This window comes from Amia ocellicauda, chromosome 9 (genome assembly GCF_036373705.1).
Source record: "Amia ocellicauda isolate fAmiCal2 chromosome 9, fAmiCal2.hap1, whole genome shotgun sequence".
NCBI classification, from domain to species: domain Eukaryota; kingdom Metazoa; phylum Chordata; class Actinopteri; order Amiiformes; family Amiidae; genus Amia; species Amia ocellicauda.
Genome location: NC_089858.1, coordinates 23,214,893 through 23,237,408, shown reverse-complemented (window position 1 = coordinate 23,237,408; position 22,516 = coordinate 23,214,893). Strand labels below are relative to the sequence as shown.

Sequence of the window (22,516 nt, the reverse complement as noted above, 5' to 3'; positions counted from 1 at the left end):
AAAAACTCACAAACAAACAGTTTGGATTGCATTTTTCGTTTTTGATAAAAGCCTCTAAGGGGAACGGCAACTGTACTACACAACACAAGCGTATTCCCAGCCTGCCTCTGTGTCTGGCTGTGTGCTGAGGCAGTGTGACTCTCAGCAGGGACCTCCAGGAGCAGGACGGGGTAATAACTCCCCTCAGGGATCACCCATAAACGCTCCATCAAGCCCAGAGCGGCTCCACCATCCATCTCTGTAACAATCGAATCACAGCGTGCTGAATGGCCCTTCTGATAAGGCTCTGATTGGTGGGGGGACAGAGGTCAAAGGGGCTTTATTAAACCGCCATCCTCTGACTCCAATTACTGCCCCCTCTCAGGACCATGCACTCAGCCAGCTATGAACTGACATCTCCGGCAGGTTCATTCTACACCTAGCTCTCCTCCACTTGTACAGCCGTGTGAGGCAGCACCGCATTCAGCTGCTTTTTTTAGTATTCAACTATGCACCCTGCCAAGACTGAAGTTCTGTTCAACTTCATTATCTATGCTTACAGATGTTGCAGAGTATTTTCTGACGGTAACTTTCAGACATCAAGTTTGTACAGACCATTGTATTGCAATCGGAATATCATTATTTATAACATTTTCTCAATAAAAGTTAAAACTCATAAATATATTAAAATGGTCCACTCAAATAGAAAGGAGACAGGAAAACCCATTAATGACCATATAATTGTATGACAACATGTTTCCCAGCCTCCAAACTTGGGTTTACATATTACATTTACTGCCCGTTTGCAGACAACAATAAATTTGAGTAATTCAGCCTTATCAACTGTTATAACATATTGTGTATTGTGGCATATTGTACTGTATACCCAACCTTGTTAGACACCATACCTATACAGTATTGCATACCCGACCTTGTTAACAGAGACACTATATGTATATTGCTTCTCTGACCCCATTGACCAGGGACACAATATGTATAATGCATATGCAATCTGGACACCCTTGTTTTCACTCAGAATTTTAAACATTGGCAGTGAGGCGGCCCAATAACACCAAGCCCTCAGATCAAACCACTCTCTTCTCCGGGCTGTATCGATTTTTCCTAACTCCCTGCTACGCTCAAGCATTTTCCTCCAAGTTTGTTGCACATTTATTTTGAAAAGCGAGAACAAAGTCTAATAAACTCAAACCCAAACATTAGAAATATTAGAACTGCTTATAGGGACTCTTAAATTAGCATCCTGAAGCACTTTTGATCTGGAACTTAATTGTGATGTCTTCTCAAATAGGAGTGTGGCCCAGTATTTGTAAGTCAATTAAAGGCTACTCATTTGAACACACCTAGTGATGAACTTGGCTGCAAAATCCCACAATTGTAGGTACCGTGCAGATACAGATTATCATATACAATGTCACATAACATTTCTGATTCATCTTATAGGTCATCTCTGGAGGGGGGATAATCTTTTTTTTTCTTCTCCTCCTTAACTCAGCAGTCAAGCTTCTACAGTATCTATAGGGAGCATGAGTCACAGCACTGAAGCTAAATCCTAACACTTTAGACCCTCGCTGCTGCTGACAAGAGCTCTCCTCACAATGTGACCCATAGGGGGTCCATACATCCTTAACACATGTAACACATGGCAGGAGAAAATAAAGCTATACCCTGCTTCCTTACAACCCAAGAAGAAACCAGGCTAGGGAGGGAAATAATCCAGCCTGCCACCTGCCTTTAACTCAGCACTGCAGACTACAGTGTTTTAAAACTTAGTGAGTTTCTTTTAGTGCTTAATAGATTTTATGATTGACTGTTTGAAGATAATGCCATTATCCTGTGTCTAACAGTTTGAATTAATAGAAGACCACGAATGGTCTCCTCAAACCACTCTTACGTTTTCCTTTTCTTCTCCTCGTTATCATTGTTCCCCAGTACGGGTGCTGGTGTCTATTAAAATATGAATAAGCGTGTTTCTAATGAATGATAGAAGGACACATCAAACAGGTCTCAGACCTGATTGTGGGACAGTGTGTATTGAGAAGCAGCTGCAGTGGTGCAAATTAAACAGACTTGTTTTTACAGGCACAGGGAGTTTTGTTTGCTGGGTCTCGTGCATTATCTTCTACCATCTCAGCCGCCTGAGGCAGATGTGGGATTCTCACTATAAAACCTCAACCTGCTGATTTGCAACGTGGTATTACTGCATATGCACACTTCTGGTTACATCAGCCTTGCACATAATGAGCAAGAACCATCAATTAATAAACATCAATGCTATATATACATAAATAGCACTTTAATCCTAATTCATTAATTACAGTTATTGCCGCATTATAACACTGAGATCATTAAAACCATCTTCACTGGTGGTGCAATTTGACAAACTAGGCTCCGTGTCCTTCGGTGAATTGTACTATTTCATTCGGGGTCAAAGGTCAACAGCAAAGGGTCTACCTTCTGAATGTGCAGTTGTCTGGTCTATTCCTATCCTTATCTTATCATCGTCCTTGTCTGGAGTGCTCTTCATGTTAAGACATCCCTTTAGTAAAGAAAACATTAGGACTACTTCCCTTCACAAACCAAAGATAGGGTAAATGGTAGGAGTGATTTACTTATTTATTGACAATAACTCAATTTTATAACATAGAAACATAGAAACCAAGGAAATATGTGAATAATTCACATATTCATAGCTCAATTTTGGATAGTTAAAATATGTTTCTAAATGACTCCTTAAGACTCCATTTGAGGGAATCAATTTCATTTTGTCATTAAAGCATATGATACTCAAACAGTTAGTCATATTTTTTTCCTGATTTCCACCTATTATCTTTTACGGTTGACTGCTGGCCATACAGTGCATTTTTAAGTCTCACTGATGTTGGTTTTGAGAATTTCTCTTGCAAAGGTTCTGCTAGAGCATCACCATGTGAACCAGAAACAAAGCATATTGCCGGAATGAACCCTTTTGACTCAGACCTGCAGGTTTCTTTTCCTCTGACAGCGTGTTCATTAATTTTCAGTCCTCTGCCTGGCGGTACATATAGGAGACAGCTGGTGATCACATGGTTAATGTATGTGCTGTATTGGCATGAATTCACCAGCGACCAGCTGAGCCTGAAAATCGCTGTCTGTTGATGCGAGGAAACAGCGGCCCCCACGGGCAGACAGTGGGACACAAGAAATAGGAGCAGAAATGTGAGCAGTAAGGTGGTACAGAACACCTATATTATTATTATTATTATTATTATTATTATTATTATTATTATTTAATCTGTCAGATAAGCAAAGGTTGCGTCTGTAGACAAAATATTAGCCTCTTCAAATTCAGTGGTAGGGAGACCGAGCTGTGACCATTTAAAAGGAGAAACTCTCACGCTGTTATGCTCATTTCTTTACCTCTGAACTATACAGTTCACACACTTTAAGAGGAGAAAATAACACACTGTGCTGTAGTGTCAGTAGCATACCAGCACAATGATAACGCACATCTGATAAAAGATATCGGCTGTGTATAGCACAATGTGTTCAGTTATTGTGTCAATATCGATATCGATCAAGGCACTGTCAATCCGACACCAGAACAAAGGGACGGGTTATTACAATTAAAAAAAAAAGAACAAACAGGATGTTTTTGTATCATCTGAATAGCAGCATCTGAAAGAGTGCCTTGTGTGATGTGTGTGTCGGGCTGGGGGGTGGATGTGTCTGGGTGTGTGTATGGGAGAGTACCAGATGTAAACTCACTCCAGAGTAGGTTTGCTGCTGCTACCAGGGGACGAAAGCTTTAAGAGGTGGAGTTTGGCTGTGGGGAGCCAGTAGCCAGTGCAATAGCAGAAGCGCGGAGCAAGGGAGGCTGTCAACTCGTGGGTCTGAGAGGGGCTGTCAGAGAGAGGAGGGAGGTTAGGAGAGCTGGAGGACGCATCTCCGCTCCAGATGGTCATTTAAACGCGCACAGGAGGCTGCAGAAGGGAGAGACTGTATATAAGATCTATACGCGCAACACCATTGAGGGCTTCAAACCAAAACCCGCAGCGATACGCAAGAAAGGGAAGGAGACAAAGCGGCAGAGATACACAACTCCGGCTAAAGATGCATCCGTGTTTCGTCTTATTTATGAACTGAACTTGTTTACAGTGGAAGGAGCGACTCCTGCCTTCTACAGTTTACGCATTGGGGGCCAGTCTCCGGAGCCGGGGCGACGAAAGACATCGATCAGGCGAGAGAGAGAGAGAGACAGAGAGACAGAGAGAGAGAGAGAGAGAGAGAGAGAGAGACGGCGGATGACGTGAAATCCGGTGTATGGATGTATGAACATTGTTTGATTTTCATTGCGTTTTGGGGTGAAAACACCCGTACTAGTCACATCTGAATTGGGACCGGCAAAAGGATGCTATGCCAAAATTAATCACATTTTTCTATAGCGGGGAAGAAGTAGCGCGCAAACACCGAGCTGGGATTTTAAGCCTTTCGGGATTCTTTTAAAACAAATTCAACTCAATAAAAGAAACGCCGACATCTGCGACTGACTTTCCAATATGCGCTCACATTAAATGTATCATCTGTATTCGCATTACTCGGTACTGTCTGTTTTTTTGTGTCTGTTCTTCACCTCTTTTTGGTGGAAACGGTTCAATGCTGGAATAGGATGCACAGAAGATGAGGCATAAAGAAAAAGACAAAATCTAGGGAAAGCAAGCAAGAAAACATGCATCTGATGTTTTAAACACACTCCACAACTTGTTTTTTTTTTATTTCAGTATCGACAAGGGAAGGTAAACCAAAGACAGATTAATAATAATAATAATTAAAAAAAAAAAGGATCCCATCTCAGAGTTTCTAGCTTTGCAAGACGAAAATATCATCTAAAAAAGCTGGGAAGTGAATTACCTCATATTTTATTTAACTGAAATGTCAACACCGCTTTAAATCCAAAGGAGTCGAATGCTTTTTTAAAAATCATTTTATTGTATACAGTTTCGACCTGTGGAAGGATTTAAAAAAAAAACAAAAAAAAAACAAGAGAGCGTTTTTCAGTGATTTTCATCCGACCAAGAGGAGTAGAAATAACAATAAAAAGAGTGGCCAAGAATCGGTGGCTGTATCTTAATTTTCTCTCTTCCAAATATTGAGGATTGGTGCGTTATTGTCACTGTTTCGTCCATTTAATGTGGATTATCGTTGCTGCAATTACCTCAGCTTGACCTCGACCTTCACAAAGTAAGTGTTATAGCCTATGTGTATCTCAGCATTATGAAAAGCGCTGTAAAATTCTGTTTGCTGCTGTTAGGGCTAGAGATACTGCTCCCCAAATGCTTTTGCCATTGCCTTTATTTAAAACAATGTCATCATATTAATATAATTGTACAAATGTTTAACAGTAGTACAATACGTGCAAAGTATATTTTTTAGTTATCCTACATTTATTCATTATGATGCAACTTTCTTTCTTTTCCTTCCTTTCCTATCTTACCTAGACACACCACATGTCCAGTACAATATCTGATTTATATTAAATAATAAAATAAAATAAAAAACACTCAATCCTATCACCAACTATTTTGGATCCAATTGAGAACGGTGCACCACTGTTAAGTTATATGGTCTATAATATAAAACCTGTTTAATATAAACATTTCCACTGACTTTATTTTCTTCAAATATGACACATTACTAAGCCATTACTTTGATGCATTTAAAATCTCCCTTTCAGCTCAGTGTTACATAAACCTGCTATTGGCACCCAGACATCGGTGTATCCACGCTGTCTATTTCTGATCAGTTTATTCAAAACACAGTGTTGCATTCATCATTCATACACACACACACACACACACACACACACACACACACACACACATATATATATATATATATATATATATATATATATATATATATATAAATTAAAATAAATCTTATTTTTTTAATATCATATACGTATTCCAGCCCTTATACAGCCTACCAGCTGGCATGTTTACATACTATTACTTATGTATGTTTAGACAATGCTAGGCTATATGCGGACGAGCATGCCACCCTCGTCCAGGCTGTCACGTTTCTAGCATTGTCAGCTATTTCTAAATGAACTTGTGAAGAATTGGTGTTGTTTACTTGCTTGGGAAGCGTGCACTAATATCTACTATCTATCTCTCTATCTCTCTATCTCTCTATATATACATGCACTGTGCTATATTTACAACTTAAAGGCAACCATTCTGCAAGAAGTTCACGTTTGGCTCCAGAAGAGCAGCACTTAAAATAAAGGAATGTAGCCTCGTTTAATTATGTATATTGAATATATTGCTATATATGAGTAATCCAGTCATGTTTTAAACATGTCTTCCTTTTTTGGGCGGTTTAATTTACATGATGTAGGTATTCGTGGTCTGAAATTGCTGTGATTAAATCAAGTCTCCCACTCCATGGCATCGTACAGGATGTAACCTGTGTATAGCGCACTCCTTCAGCCTAAATGAATAGATGTCCTGGTCTAAAATGATTCACACCTGTCCACACCTGTGTTCATTGTTTTATTTCTGTGTGATTTCATTTTTTATGCTATGTTACATACAACCATGCATGGAAGGGGACTATGACAAGCACATTATTATTATTATTATTATTATTATTATTATTATTATTATTATTATTATTATTATTATTATTATAGCTACTTATCCTTATACATTGAGTGAGTGTTTATTTCTGCGGAGACAATCTCATTTCTAAATAAAGACCTCAGCTTGGACTGGAATTATGATTGCATTGTGTATTCATAAACCCTGGTTTGTATTATCGTCCATTAATAAAAACGAGTTGTTGGGTGAGAGATCAATAATCGTATTAGTGCTGAATGAATATTAGATGGTAACCAAAAGTAAGCAGCTTCACCGATTTTTTCAACTGCTTCTGAAAGCGTTTGAACCTGCCAGACGTATATTAGAGTAAACCAACACGTTTTTGTGTGTTACAGGGGAGGGCAAATCAAAATAGCAATTCAGTGACTTGAGTACCCGCATAAGTGAAGTTAGACTCGGCATGCATTGCGATGATGCAATATGTAAAACTGAAGAAAAGGACGCATTTTGTTATTATTATTATTATTATTATTATTATTATTATTATTATTATTATTATTATTATTTTGCAAATCTTTGTACATGCTTTTAAGTAAGAACAATATCACTTTTCGGCTTAGATGTCTTTTTCATTTTGCTATCTGTTTGCAGTGGTTGTCTTTAAAGGCGTTTTTTTCGGAACCCCCTGCTGATAAACCCTCCTAGAGAAACCTTTCATGTCGATCAATGGATTCTTGCTTTCAGCAGGGAATTCAATATCGAGGTCTCAGTAGAGGAGATCAGAGAGCCAAAGAAGTTCAGGAGAGGGGAGCTTGGTACTACGATCATTATACAGGGTTTGCAATGGTAGGGTCTCTGATGGCTCACCAGATTAAAGCCCTTCTTCTGGGTGATGGTTAGCTCAACGACTGCAACTCTGCACTGGTCCCATCCGATGGCAGACACGGGCGGATAAGAACAGCAGACAACTAAAATGATGAAGAAGGCAAATAACAGCTGGGGGCCCAGAGGGTTTTAACCAAGCAAGGTGTACTGCACTGTATTTTGACCCAGAAATCTGGCTGCCTTCTGTTACTGTATTGCAGTTATCATTATAGCTGGTCTGGTTATTGGAGCAAGTCTAGGTACGGACACATGAGTGGATTATGACTGTAAATTAATCTGAAATGTAATCATGAAGTACAATTCTTTGCTAGGCAGTGCCTGATGTTGCCGACCGCTATGTCAACCGCTGGTCCCAAAACATACTTGATTGGCAAGCACTTACATATTATCTTATGAAGGTAATTAATTTGTGTAGACTGCAAAGGTTGGAGATCTGATTAAGGACAGTCTAGATACATTTACAGATACTTTAAAATGAGGGAATTCATCGTGCTTGCTTGTAAACCAAAATTAAATCCTAGTTACTAACATATAGCCAAGCAAAAACTCTTATGTGCTGGGTCAGGTGTGTAATTCAGTATGTAATTATCAGATTGCACAGCATGATTTTGTCCATACAAAGTTCCGGAACGCTTTGACACATCATCCACTGTGAAATATCCAGGAAGTTTATACCTAGGAAGTGAAATAACCTAGAATGTTTCCTAGGAGAATACCAGAGTGACCGGAAAGCAAGTGCAAGACTGATGAGATGATGTGGTTACAGTTAAAAATCAATCAGTGAATCAATCAATCAATTGCTTTATTTAACCGGATAAGTCAATTGAGCCACAATTCTCATTTACAATGACAACCTGGCAAAAAACACCACAGAACCATAAGACTACCACACACAGAAATCAGAATCCATTCCAGAGGCAAAACCTGGAAGGGCAACACATAGAGTCCCGTTATCCTTTCTCTCACGAGTCTAATGATTGAACTCTGCAGTGGGTTAATTGTGCCAGAAATTCAATTCACAAAACTGAACACTTCAGAGTTACAGCCAGAACCTCAGCCAGTTACAGCCAGAATATGGAGCCAGCCAGGATAATGAATGAGTACATAACTGTATTGGGGTATTAAAGCCAAGGGATTCAGTGTGCAGGGAGCTGTATTGAGATCACGCTGCCAGGTATTTGGTGATTACATTTGAAGAAAAGGAACTATATCTAGTCCTAAAACAAGCACCTTTGGGTTCTATGTTTAAGGCATAGACTTTGTTTTTTATTGTTGCTTTTGAAATTCAGCAATAAAGCACTCCAATCCACTCCACTGCTGGACTTAAATTCATTATTTAATTGACCCTGGTAAAGATCCACTAAATAATTAAAGGCCTAGTAATAGCCATCTGAATGGATTGGAGGTCTAAAGGTCACCCTGCTGTACTGTAACTCAGCGATGTACCCCATTGCCAGCAGGCAGTAGAATTGTTTTCTAAGGAATACGTCCCATTTCCTCATTAGGATGCTCCTCTTTAAAGGAAACAATTAATCTTACACTACGATTGGTTCAGTTTTCTTAATCTCTGGGACCAGACTGGTGTAGATTTGTCTTTCTTAAGATACAGACAGGAGATATAATATGAGCCTAAGAGACAGCCTGTGTGCCAAGACCAGAGGCCAAAGGGAGGCTAATAATAAGGAATGGCAAGTTCTCCAGCACCCTGAGGACAGTTACTGATTTCACAGAGCCAAAGAAAAGCTACTGTCCATCAAAGTGTTTGACATGCCGAGCAGGAATGTTGGAAGGAGCACAGTTACCAGGGTGGAGGTTAAAGCTCAGCCTGTGCTAAACCAAGCTATAGGTTTATTCTACATTAGGGAGATTACTGCATGTTCACTTTGTTGACCCCCCCCCCTCCCCCAAATGATAATGGTTACACTGTACACAGCTTTTCTGGAATATTATTTGTACTGCTTTGTTCAAGTCAAGATAAGATTATAATTCAAATTGGCAACTTACAACTGCAGAATATATCAGTAACTACATCCTTTCCTTCTACTATTCATAGGACTGCAAGTATATCTCCTAATAGTAATAACTGTAATAAATGCTGTCGAGAGCCCTACCAGGGCTGAGCGGAGCAGCCTGCAGCAGGCCGCCGCGGTGTAGTGTTGGAGATGTAATTATTGTAATTTGAGCGCTGGCGGGCAGATGAAGTTTGCTGTCACCTAATTAATGCGATGAGCAGATGGCAGGGGGCGGAGGATGGAGCTCCGGCAGTGGGCTGGACTGGCGGACGGCAGGCTTGTTAGCCCCTGAATGAGACTGCAGGCCAAGTGGACGACACGGGGGCTCACAGAACACTGAAACACAGTCCTCTCGGCCACACTGTTCACATTATTAGTATTAATAATAACAATCATAATAGTTATATAAGATATAGTAGTATTAGCAGAAGTAATTTTGATCTTTAGCAATCCGTTTTTAAGGTTGTAAGTGTGATGTAACTTCCCTGTTTTATTGATGCAACTGTCAATGTTTTCTTTAATGTGAGATACCTTTTCTGCTCTTTACACTACTACTACTACTACTACTACTACTACTACTACTACTACTACTAACAATAACACCACCAACAACAATAATAATAATAATAATAATAGTAATAATCATACAAATTATAATAATGCACCCCACTTCATTTTCATGATATTTTATATTATTATTTATATGGTATTGTATCACCATAGTAGTATTATCAGTCTGTTTAATATACTGTCTGTGTATGAATGCCTTAAAAATGATGCCTGGTGCATTTTTGACAAAAGGGTTAATACTGATATGGCAGACAGATTGCAAAGCCTTCGAACTGTGAGGAAGAATGTGCCATGACTGTTAACAGAGGCAGAGCGAGTGTAGGTAGACTACAGTACACAGTGCAGCGCTGGCTGTGCTGCAGTGGAGCTGCAATGTAAGCTCAATGTATCTGCAACATGAGACAAGAGGGCTTCGCAGTCCTGGGATCCAAACCTGTAAGCAGCCTGGAGATTAGCAACTGAACCTAATTCCCTTTACATTAATGCCATTGTACAATTACATGAATGGGCCGTACTCAACCCTGTGTTAGTGTCCAGTGCTGCCTTTGTTTTGTGGGTGTGGAAGTTGCAGTTGTTTTATTTTTATTTTGTAATTTTGTAATTGTATATTTTTTAAAGAGATGCTGGAGTCAGGATGCTGAGGTAGTTAGGACACTGGCTGCCAAAAAAAGCACTCGAGTTAAATTCCTGGTGTGAGGAAATTAATTTCAGGCTGTGAAAATGATTTTCTGAGCTGCAAGGTGAGAGTTAAAGGGCTTTTTGTTCATATTCGAGCTGCTGAAAATGACGTTAGAAAGACAAACTCCAACAGCAGCAGTAGAAAAAAAAAAGGCAGTGCGCTGGGGGAACAGGAGAGCAGTGTGAGAGAGGAATATGAAAATCACAAAGAGGCAAACACGGCTCCGAGAGAAGAGGTGAATGAAATACAGAATGTGAATATAGACTCAAAGACAGCTGTTTTAAGCTTGTTATATATTTTGTATATATTTTACTGTGCAAGTCTGTATACACATTAACATACCTGGTATACAGTGCAATTCACAATGATCTGCTATGATGCTATGCCTGGAATATGACATTTAGTCTTATCCTGGGGTAGAGGCTTCCCAAATGCTAGATTCTAAGATTCCGGGACATTGAAAAGGATTGAGAAATCCTGTCGGGTGGATTCCCTTTTCTTTACATTAGATTTGTGTTTTCATCACATTCTCCCATTTTTCTATAGCTCCTGCTGTTTATGCAGCAGTCTCTTTACAACAGCAAAGAAAAGTGTTGTTTAGGACTTTCACTGAGGGGCTTTCATCTAAGTAGGAACAGGTGTGCAGGTACATAACACACGGACCAGTATCATACATTAAGGCACACGTACACACAAATACCCCACACTCAGAAAAGCCCCAGACCAACAGGACAGTGATCTCGACGTGGTAAATCAAGTCTGCTGTGACAAGGTTTCAGAGTCGCCAGTAACCTAAAACCTTGGTTCTGCTGCAGATGAGTGGTCGATTGCTATGGTTTCACCCTGTTTATTCCTCTAAACACTGTGAAGGCTCCCCCTGTTTCAGAAACCCGTGAGCTTCAGTTTCCTCCACATGTGTTTGACATTACTGTGACATGGGCAGCTCCCAGGGGAGAAGGAGAATGTCAGCTAGGAGAGCAAGCCGTCCAGCTCCCAAACATCTGGCCGAATGAGAAACACATTGTGAGTGCAGTGTGGGAGCTGGGAGTTAACTTGGTGCAAAGCCGCAGAAAAAAAAAGAAAACGAAAAATCATACTATCTGGAATCATATGTCTGTAGAGAGGGTCATCTGTGCGTCTCGCCATTTACTGCAGCATTTTACTCATGCAATAGATTAGACTTAAACCTGGAATAACATGTTCCGTCTCTTTGTGTAATGGCTCAATTTTTAGTATGGGAACGTTTTCTATTAGGAAAGCAGAAAAGCAGGCAAGCGATTGGTCACCTGGTACACAGATCAGATTTGTAAACCTTTGCTTCACGTTTTGTACAAGGGAAAAAACAGAATTCAAAAGCATTACTTGGCACAGCGGTGCGCCAATCAGAGGGAATACACACATAGATAGTCAATTCTTTTTTATAACACAAAACACATTGGTCCTTGTAATTTTGGATGCTTTCCTTTCAATACATCACTGCTTGCAAAACAGTCATTAAAACTCTTACATGACTCAGGAAGCAGAAGAAAAATCGGAGTTTTCCCCAGCATAGTGTGTTTGAGAATCTGTAACGCTTGAAAAAAAAGCTTCTAAAAGAAAGAAAGAAAATTACAAAAAAGTATAGCTTTTCCCGCTATTTATGAAAGAATCTTCACTTTCTGACATATCAACTGAATGTTTCTGTTCAGGGAAAGAAAAAATAAACAGCCCAAAATACAAAAACTATCAAAAATGTCCTTGCACGGAGCACAGGACCTTTAAAGTAGCAATCAGAGTCTAATTCAGTCTTGGAATCAGCACACTGAACGCAACTGAAATAATCCCTGCCGGTGGTAGGTTTTATCAAAAGCAGGGGAAGTTCATATCGCAGCATTTCATATTGATATAATGGATTTTCTGTTTCCATAACTCAACCCCTGTACAAACAGGCTCCCTTGCTTTGTCTCCCTGGCATCGTAGTATCAGAGAAAAGGGACAGTGACTATGATTAAGTTAAAATTATTAAGTACAGTGGGCTTAGTGATGAGTTTAACAGCATCTAAAAAGCTCTGAGCAGAGTGAGGGATTCCCAATCAGAACGAAAGGACAGTGTTACTACATATATGTTGAATTAGAGCTGTTATCTCCTGGAAACAGAAGTGCTGCACAGGCTATTGTGCTGTATAAATGGGTTCCAGAGAAGCAATGTAGCCCTTGAGTCAGTGGCATAGACCTTAATTTAAGGCCCATGTCTACTTCACCCTGTCGACAGGAAAGGAATTGTTCTTAAACTGCAACTTGATGAAGAGGACAGATCCTTTTGCTTGCAAAGTACTAAATATTATATAAATTACATAAGGCAAGATCACATAGCTGGTTCTAATTAGAGTAGTCACAAAGCTTATACTGAGGAAACATCTGTTCTTGGAATACATTTCTTTTAGTGTTTCGCGAGTTCTGTGTTTGATTGTGCAAAGTTGTGCATGATGTTCAGTTTAGGCATGGTGTTGGAAAGAAAGAAATAATAAAAAAAACAATAAGGCAATAACCAAAGGGGATATTGCTAGTGCAGCGTTTGCAACTTTATAAAAACTGTGGCAAAGGCATGGGAGAGAGACGAAAAGACAGTGTGCTGTGGTATTTTACTCCTCATCTCGCCCTCAAACAAAGATGGAAATGATTTCTGTTCTCTCTTTTCGCAGGCCAACCTCACTACATATAATTTTCTTTGTAACACATTCCTGTGCAACTCATGACTATCCTATGGGGCAGGGGGATGAATATTATCCTTGGGGGGAGAAGGAGGGCTGCTTCAGGTACGGCCAGGAAGCGAGGGTGATATACAACAAGGTGAAGAGAACATTAGTAGAGGGAATGTGTGGTGGGGAGGGTGCTAATCAGATATGCAGATAGGCAGAGAAAGCAAAACAAAAGATGCAGTGCAGAGGGAGGGAGAGGTTGGGTTGGCGTAAAACGGCAACTGCAACAAATTCATAAACCTCTATAGGGTTACAAGGCACATAGAAAAATGTGTATTATTGTAACAACACAAAGGTCTGGTTCATGTGGGGAACTATCCTAGCACACTGCCTCGTTCTGTATGTAGGAAAAAGTCCAGAAATAGGTAAGAAACTGTAGTAACTCTCCTCCCTGCAAGTTAATTATTACCAAAAGATTATTTTTCTAGGGATGTTATTTGCATCCTTGTCTCCTTTTATTTTTCCTTTTGCGTTATTATTAATTTGGGCTTTGAGGGGCTGTTTTAAATTCCAGAGAGATCCTTTTCTATTTTCTGTCACTGGCTTTTGCTTAAATACAGGTCTGCGGGGGAAACCTGTCAAGCTTCTGTTTAACTTGTCACAGGGTACAGTTCTCTAAACTCAGCCGAGAACCCGAACGGAGAGGAAAGCTGCCTATGGGGAACACATTAAGAAAAAAGCTATAGGACTATAGGACCATAATGGAGGGAGGGTCCGTTTTGTAAAAAGCAGAAATCATTATGCACCCGTGAGCAAATTATCTACCTAGGTAATGGCCTATATACTACCAACCACTGTGACAAATGAATAATTGTGCAAGTCAATGATGTTTACTCCTGGTCTCGGAAAGCTATGGGGTCTTCTGGTTTTTGCTCCAACTGGGTTCTTAATGACTTAAATGAATCAATCTTGTATTTAATTGATCTAAATTACCAACATTTTTCAGTCTTCACCCACTGAGGAGTATAAGTTACCCATAAACCCCCAGGCACATGACTCTCCGAGACCTGCAGTGACTATTACATGTGTGAGTTCTAAATTCACAATGCGGGGCTTTATAAAGACATATTTAAGAGGGATACAGAGTGATATTGAGTGTTTGAAGGGTTCCGTCTGGTCGGGACTTTCATTAGCTAGGAGAAGACTTGGTTTACTCTAAAGAAACAGCTGGACCCCACCACAAGACAGAAACACTATTTGGGAGAGTTTGGCAGCACTGTTGAAAGATGTAAACTAAAAAATATCACTAGCCGTCAGGGGCTCTTGTGCAGCTGGGCAGGTATCGTGACAGGCTGCAGTCGGTGTCACTGCCCCCTCGTCTTTCGTGAGCAATAAATTAACAAGCAATACTTACTGAACAAAACAAACAAGAAGATCCCCAGCCTGCAGCTGGCCTGTCCTAGTAGTACCGTGTAGTTGTGGCAGCTCGGGGAAAGCAGCTGGCAGGGGGAGGACTGTCTACCCCTTCCACACCTGTCACACAGGAAGTCAAGTTCTGCTACTGTTTCCTGGTTACTCCTCAACCAAACACTCCTGCAGCTCCTAAAGCGACAGCAGAGACAGGGAGAGGAAAGAGGAACATCTGGGAGGTGGAGAGGAGAGGAAAAGAGAGAGAGGGAGAGAGGTGGGATTATATGTACCTTTCACTGCTGCAAAGCAAAGTAAATACAGCCGAGCAAAATAAATATATTTTTTTCCTTTTGAATAGATGTTTGCCTTCATATTTAAAAAAGAAAAAAGAAAAATAACATCCTTTATAATAAGTCTAAGATTTTCTAACAATATTTGAGGGTTTGTATATAAAAAGAATGATAATCAACAGGATTAATCAAAAGCTCCTATACAGAAAATATATCTTATGCTTGTCATTAGAAATTGACCTTTCATGGGAAAAACAGGCCACACACAAAGCAGTGCCAGAGGCTTTGTAAATAAGGTCTTCAGTGCTTCTTGGTAGCCTTCAGACAGACCTAATGAGAGCATAAATGCACACAAAAAGCATAGCCTATTTATAGCCAGTCAGCATGCATGCGACTATTCAAGCATAATCAGTGGTGTGTGGAGGGGGGGGGGTAGGCACTGTTCGTAAACTGAGCAGAGATCATGGCTAATGTATGTTTATTGAAGAGCTGCGATTGTATTCCTCAGTCTGATTGAGGAGTTTTAATGTCAAAGAGTGCATCAGCAGATAGTGGGCGATGTGGCGAGGCCGTTCTCTCCCAGCAGCCTGTGCAGTGTTGTCGTTGGCATGCACTCCTCTTTGTTTGTCAGAACTGTCAAGGCGGGTCCTCGTGAGGGCCCTGCTCCTTATTCCCAAGCCGCCCCTCACACTGCCTGTGTGCAATTAACAGAGTAATTAAAAGCTTGATGAGCTAATTGGTGTTCGGTGGAGCTGCAGGTGTTTTGAAAGGGGAGTTTGTTTGTGTAAGTGCAGGATGTAAACAAAGTCTGATCACAATTTATCTTTGGATTTATTTCTATTCTCCAAACCAAGTCTTCAAGAGGCAAATGACCCTACCTTTGTTTATAATCCACTTAAATACATTAACAGTAAATGGGAATTGAATACTACTCTACCTGTGCAGAGGTACAATTTGTGAAAACATGAATCCTTACAATAAAGAAAAAGAATGTGAAGTCTTGCTTTATGAAGCTTGAACTGTGACATCTTCTTTGTCAAATCAAAAGAGAAGGAGAAAATCCACAATGACTTTTATTTGTACAGAAATGACTTTTTCCCCCTGCTGAAATCCTATTTTATTGTGCCCTGAGGCGATATTCTCAGCTGGCTGGTGAATGATCGCATTATCTTAAGAGTGCGAAAGTGGAATTTAACAGGGATATCGAAAAGTCATATTTTTCTCTTTCTCTACTGGTCGCTTTTAGCCCCCTATTTTTATTTCAGCCCGTCTCTTTTTCTTCTTCTACTTGCTCTCCCCCTCCCCCATCCCTCCTCCTCCTTCCCCTTCCCCCTCTGTGAGATGGCAGATGTGCTTCTGGCTGCACTATGCCCACGATGATGCCAGTCCCCAGGTGGCAGAGATGACAGTTATTGATGTTCAGGTGTGAGCACTTCACAGGAGGCTCCAAATGGGCTGAGACTCTGAGAAGCTCTTCTAAATGCTTACTTTTCTACGCTCCAGCAGCAAAGCAAGCGGAGTAAAGGACATGACAGAACGATTGTGTGTGTGTGTGTGTGTATGTATGTGTGTGCGTGTGTGTGTGTGTGTGCCAGTGCCTATATGGTGGGTGCCTGTGTGTGTGTGTGTGCGCGCATTTTGACACAACAAAAGATTAAATAATTAGACATCTGTTAATCAGGCCTAATAGTCCTGGAATTAAATCATTCAGTAAACAGCTTTGTTCTTATTTTCCTGGAAGGGTGGTTGGGGGGGTAGTCATGTGATTTTATGAATTCTATCTAAACTATATTTTTGATTTTAAAAAGGTGTGATTTCAAAGTATAAAGAGGATACAAAAGACAACAAATCTTGACAGTTGCACCCAATTATGCAGGGTAAGCAAATACCAGCCTTTCCTAATCATTCCAATTGCAGGATTTTTTGACACAAGCAGCTTGCAAATTGTTCGGTTAATTGATAATTAACAGCTGCTTGTACCCAAAATCGTGCTTAGCAGGGAATTGGTAGCACCAGGTATTTGAGTTCCTCTGCAGTAATGAAAACAACAGTCCAGTGTATATATAGTATGTTGTCTTAGCCCTGATTGTTTACCATCATTCCTGTACTGGTCTCCGAGCTCTATGTCCTCCTGGATGCCTGCTTTTCCTCAGCCCCCCTCATTCTCTCACACTCTGCTCTGTGTTTCTGCCTCTGCCAGTGCCCAGTGCTGTTCTAACACAGTCCAGATGGGCCAGACAGGGGAGTTGTTCTTGGCACCGGCTGCTGCAGCAGAATGTCACAAATACTTTCCTTTATTTAGGAATGGCTTGGGGTTAGGGACTGGGGAGAGAGAGTGAGGGAGGGAGGGAGAGAAAGAAAGGGAATGAGAGAGAAACATCTCTCCAAGCATCTGGATTTCATTAGCAGCCATTGGGAGAATTTGAAAAGGAAGTTTTTGTTTTTTTTTCCCTTAAAAAATGACATTGAAAATGTAACCATTTCACTGCCACCACCCAAGCAAAGAGGCTCAGACAAATGATCTTAAAAAACAAAGCAAAATGCAAAATAGTTTTAATATTCAAAAACCCCAAACACCGCTCGATCATAAATAAATAACAATAAAGCAAATCAGACCAAAAAAACTTTGATAGGTATCAAATATCCATTATTTTGTGCCTACACTTTACTGTTTCTTTTCATCATGCTGAAGATTATTAGATAGGATAGTTGATAATATACAGACGAAATCATGTTGTCACAAGTGTAACTACATTAAGCTCTGGGTGCTGTTGATCTGGAGAACAGACTTCTCTAAATTAATTTATGGTCTTTTGAGTAAGCAAGAAAGAAAATGTAGCAATAAAAAGCAGACTAATCTCATCCTTTTGCTGTCTATCCTACATAAAGTAATCTTGTGTTCAACTGTTGTCCTTAATTTTTTATTTTACTGTCTCTTCATGCCTCTGTCAGACTACTGTCTCTCCACCCTCAGACAGAGCAGACATATGCATGGCTGGCAAAGGCGCTATTATGGGTGGGAGCCACAGTTGAGTCAGAAATGACTGGAGTCCAGTCCTCTTTTTCTTCTGCAATGTTAATCAAACAACAGAAGGACAGGAGAAACTCCCAAATCCTTCAAAGTAGGTCAGAGTCGGACACTGGGCTAGAAATCTGTCTGGGCGAATGTGATCGAAGAAGCATCTGGAACAGCAGCTATGTACCTTAACACAGCTGGCCTGCCTCAGCATAGCGTCTGCACTGTTTCGCCTATGACCACTTCACACAAGCACAAACAGGCAGTCACCTATGTTCAAGTAATTTCTCCTAATTACAGTGAGAGTTTGTACTGAAATCGTGCGGTTTAGTATTAACTGCTTGACTTGTCTGATCCACTTCTAATGAAAATAAAACCTTGTCCAGTGCTTATTCTCTTCAAATTATTCCCTCAGAAGATTGTTATTTCCCAGTATCACTGAAAATGTTTCACATTAATTTCCTTGGAATGTGGCCGCATGCCTGAGCCAGACATCAGGCGCACTGCTTACATCAGAATGTGAGATTCCTTTAAAAGGTCCAGGAGCCTTTGAAACGTAGACCCCTCATTTATCCCGCGCTCTCCTCTACTGTCATTTCCGACGTTATAGGCTTTGCAATGTAAACAGCTGTGGACGATCAGAGGTCTGCTTTGTGACAGAATTCTTATAGGTGTTATCCTAGTGAGACGCAGGATTCAAAGTACCCAGTGACCCCCAGCGTAGTTTGGAAAAGCGAGTGCGAAATTAAGCAGTACCAACACAACCAATCTTACTTTCATTACCCCAAACAATCTGGGATTCTGACTCAGATTATTAAATCCTATTAATCCATCTGACATCTATTTTTCTTCATCAGTAACAATGGCTGTTTTGTTGCTTCAGGTGTACAGAACCCAACTCATGATCAAAGAGGTCATTTCCTATCTCCCCAGTTGAGATCCATATATAATGACAGAATAACATGAGCGCCTGCAAGTGATCAAAGACACATGACTCGCAATGGGCATTCACTTGTCCTGTCAGCCTCGTCTGTCCTCAGTTGCCTTATCTTTCAGTGTTAATGTTCAGGTATGGAGAGGCGGGGGAGGGAGACTGGTGGGGGGTGTGGAGGGTGGTGGGGTGTCTGGGACAAAGCCTGCTGGTCCCAGAGGCGAGGCAGGGAGCAGTAATCCCCGTGTTTTGATGCGAGGCCTGTGTTTGTGTGGACTCCTCGGCGGGCTGATGGAAAGCAGATGTGGGCAGGCAGGCAGGCGGGCGCTGTGCCAGAGCAGCTGGGAGAAATTAAAAACAACAGCATTCCTGGAGACTGGGGGGAATTACAGAGAGAGAGAGAGAGAGAGAGAGAGAGAGAGAGAGAGAGAGAGAGTGGAAAGAGAGAGAAAGGGAGAGAGAGTGAGATCGCTGCACATCACAAGCGCCAGTCTTGTGAGAGACACAGAGAAAGAGAAAGCCCTGTCCGATCGTCTCTTCGGGGACTCATATGTGTGTCGGTTAGCTCACTAAGTCAGTATGTGTGTGTGACCGTGTGAACACAGTGCACAAGCTTCAGGAACGGACAAATGTTTACAAACATTTGATAGCATAATTGCTCGTTGATACATCACACTCGGGTGCTCAGCACACAGGATCAGTGAGTGAGATCTGTGGCCTGGGAAAGTGCCTCAGCTGCGTTTAATACCTCTCAGCCCTTGTCTTGCTGTCCTTCAGCGCAATGGGAGCACAGATGGTGTGGACGCCACATACTTTCTAATGTATTAAAGTGAAATCCAGCGCTGTGTCCTGCCCTGTCCTTTAGCTGGTCAGATTAAGCAGCTGTCTATAATCTCAGCCCAGGCACAGGCAGCAGCCACACAAGAGTCCCATCCTCTCCTTCGCAACATTTCCAGGAGAGAGAGACACACACACACACAAAAAAACACAAAACTGCCAAACTAGGGATTTCACAGCAGTTGCTATGCAGAGAGGAATATTTTTGGGAGCAAATTGAAGCCTTCATGGGAATTGTTTTGTGCAGAACCCCCTGTCCGTCAAATCTAAAACACTACTTGATAGTTATGACATCAAGATACATTTTCACTGACAACATTTGTTTTCTTTTTTTTCCCTGAAGTAATGGAAAATACTTTTAAAAACAATACAAAAACTAAAAGTTGTGTAAAATAACATAGACTGTTGTGGAAGTTCCAATGTTAACATGCCATCATTTTGAATTATTAACATTACATGCAAACATAATAACGCCTGTTTGATGTGACAAGACGGGTGGCTATAGGGTGTATGCTAAAGGACATTGATCTAATTACTACGTAATTTATTTTACTTGCTGAAATACACTTAATTAATATTGATAGTCCCTAAACCTGAATACTCAGTTGACCTAGTGGCACATTAGATAACCCTTGATGTCCTCCAGCCAGTCAGGAAACATGCATGACATGGGAAAGGAGAGCAGTGGGCCACAGGTGGCCACAGAGTAGATATAGAGCATAGCTTGCGAGTTTGAGAGTATTAGGATAAGCAGCTATTTTCGTATGCATGGTATTAAGACTAACAACTTATGTTTATGGGTAGAAGTGTGTTGTTTTGTAGCAGTGATAAAAATGACATGTGCTTACTATGTTTTAAGAGCCCAGTGCTAAAGATGGCCACAGACTACAAAATTCCAAGCTTAAGGGAGAACACAGCTGTTTGATTGCTCTGCATTACATTTAAAAATACTGCAGAAAACACACAAACACACAAAATGCAAGAGCAAACATAAGGAAATCCACAACTATCATGTGCATACAGTAACAGAAACATGTAAGTTTACATAAGACACACATACAGACTAATGCAACACACACAAAAAAACTTAATTAGTACAAGCCACCAGAAAATACTTTGTATTTCAGCAGTAGTTTTTAATAATCACAGATGTAAATAAAACATACAAATTAGATTTTTGCTTGTTTCACAAAACTAGAACTTGTATAATGCTAGCTGTTAAGTCTTTTTGGAGTTTACGTAAAAGAAGAAATTTGGAATAATTTGTTTTGTTTTGCTTTTTATATAGCAAACATAATATTATTCTAGAAATGCAGAGTCCAGAATAATTTGTAAATTGAAATTAACTGAAATCTCAAGAGGCAAAAAGTGAGCTGCATCAGACATCAGGCCCTGCATAGCAGCTGGTCTTCTGTCCAGATCGGTGGCTTGGCACCTGATGGTTGCAGTGAGAAATTCTCAGTCTGGGTACGCTGATGAACTACACCGTGCAACATCACTGCTGGCCACGAGTCCTCAGCAAATTAACTCTTCTCTCTCTGGAAATGGCTGCAGCTGCTGTCCCTCTAGGTCAGGGACTAATTACAAGCCTATTCGTGGTTTTGGCACAAACGCTGTGCACTTAGTTATTTTTGTCCTTCACTACGGAGCAGCACCAGTCTCAAACGCTACTGCTCAGACTGGTCATAAAATGTACGGGGGGCGGGGAACTTTTCAATGTCAGACTACAGTGTTGAAGGCCGGCAGTTGCGCACATTTTGAGCCACTAAAGCATAGATAAATGCATCTCAAGGAATGACAGAGGATGCACTGTGACATCCCCATGGTAAAACTTTCAGAAGGGCCATGTGTTCTCCAAGCTGGCTTTAAAAATTGAGATGTTCCAATTTATAGGCTACTGCAGATGGACTCGTAGATTTCCCCTGGGTTTTCCGCTGGTGTGGACTGAGTACCAGCTGGGAGCTGGTGTGGTTTGGCTAGCTTTTCTGTGTAACTGACTTGGAGGCTCCCCCACTACCACCACTACTCCCCCCTATTCTGTGTCAACGGAGAGAGATTGACTCTTCCAGCAAGGTCACACACACTGTAAAGCTATCTGTGCTGCCCCTGTGAAAGCCATCACATTTCTCTGCTGATGTTTGTGTAGGTGCATTGAGCTGAGGGATCTACTTCCACATTCATTTCCCCTGTCAGGGTGATTCAGGCCCTTCACCACTTTTTTCTTTAACTCTAACAAGTCCGGGACCGGACCCACAGGGCACTGATGTTATGGTCCCAGTCATTTCAAAGTCATGCAGTTATGCTTACTTTTCATACTGCATTGGCATTAATATGCACTTGACTTATTAAAAAAATATTTGTATCCCTTATTAGCCACACTTTTACATTTTTTAGTTGAATGCATATTTACAGTGTATTTGTAAATGAACAATATTTTCCACTACCAATTTCCAAGCTGCGCCAGGAATGCCCCTGTTAGCCTTAAAGCCTCATTTTAATTTATTTTTTATTACATGAGAACAACGTAATCACAGGTTTCTTTCCCAGGATTGCTTTCAAATTTTCTGTGCACATCATAGGTATATACCTGAGGTATACTTAGCACAATATATTGCCTGGCAAACAAAACT

The 22,516-nt window shown here is 40.8% G+C and overlaps 1 protein-coding gene across 3 annotated transcripts in view; it reads left to right on the top strand.

Annotated features, from left to right (window-relative positions):
* Positions 1-22,516, top strand: part of cbfa2t3 (CBFA2/RUNX1 partner transcriptional co-repressor 3) — a 51,957-nt gene that overhangs the window by 5,677 nt on the left and 23,764 nt on the right. Inside the window, exon 1 of one of the 3 annotated variants that reach the window (XM_066713747.1) lies at positions 3,811-5,217. The exons of the other annotated variants lie outside the window; for them this stretch is intronic. The gene's annotated coding sequence lies outside the window, so the exon portion shown is untranslated. Of the gene's footprint in view, positions 1-3,810; positions 5,218-22,516 lie in introns of those variants that run through there. 3 annotated transcript variants of the gene reach the window in all.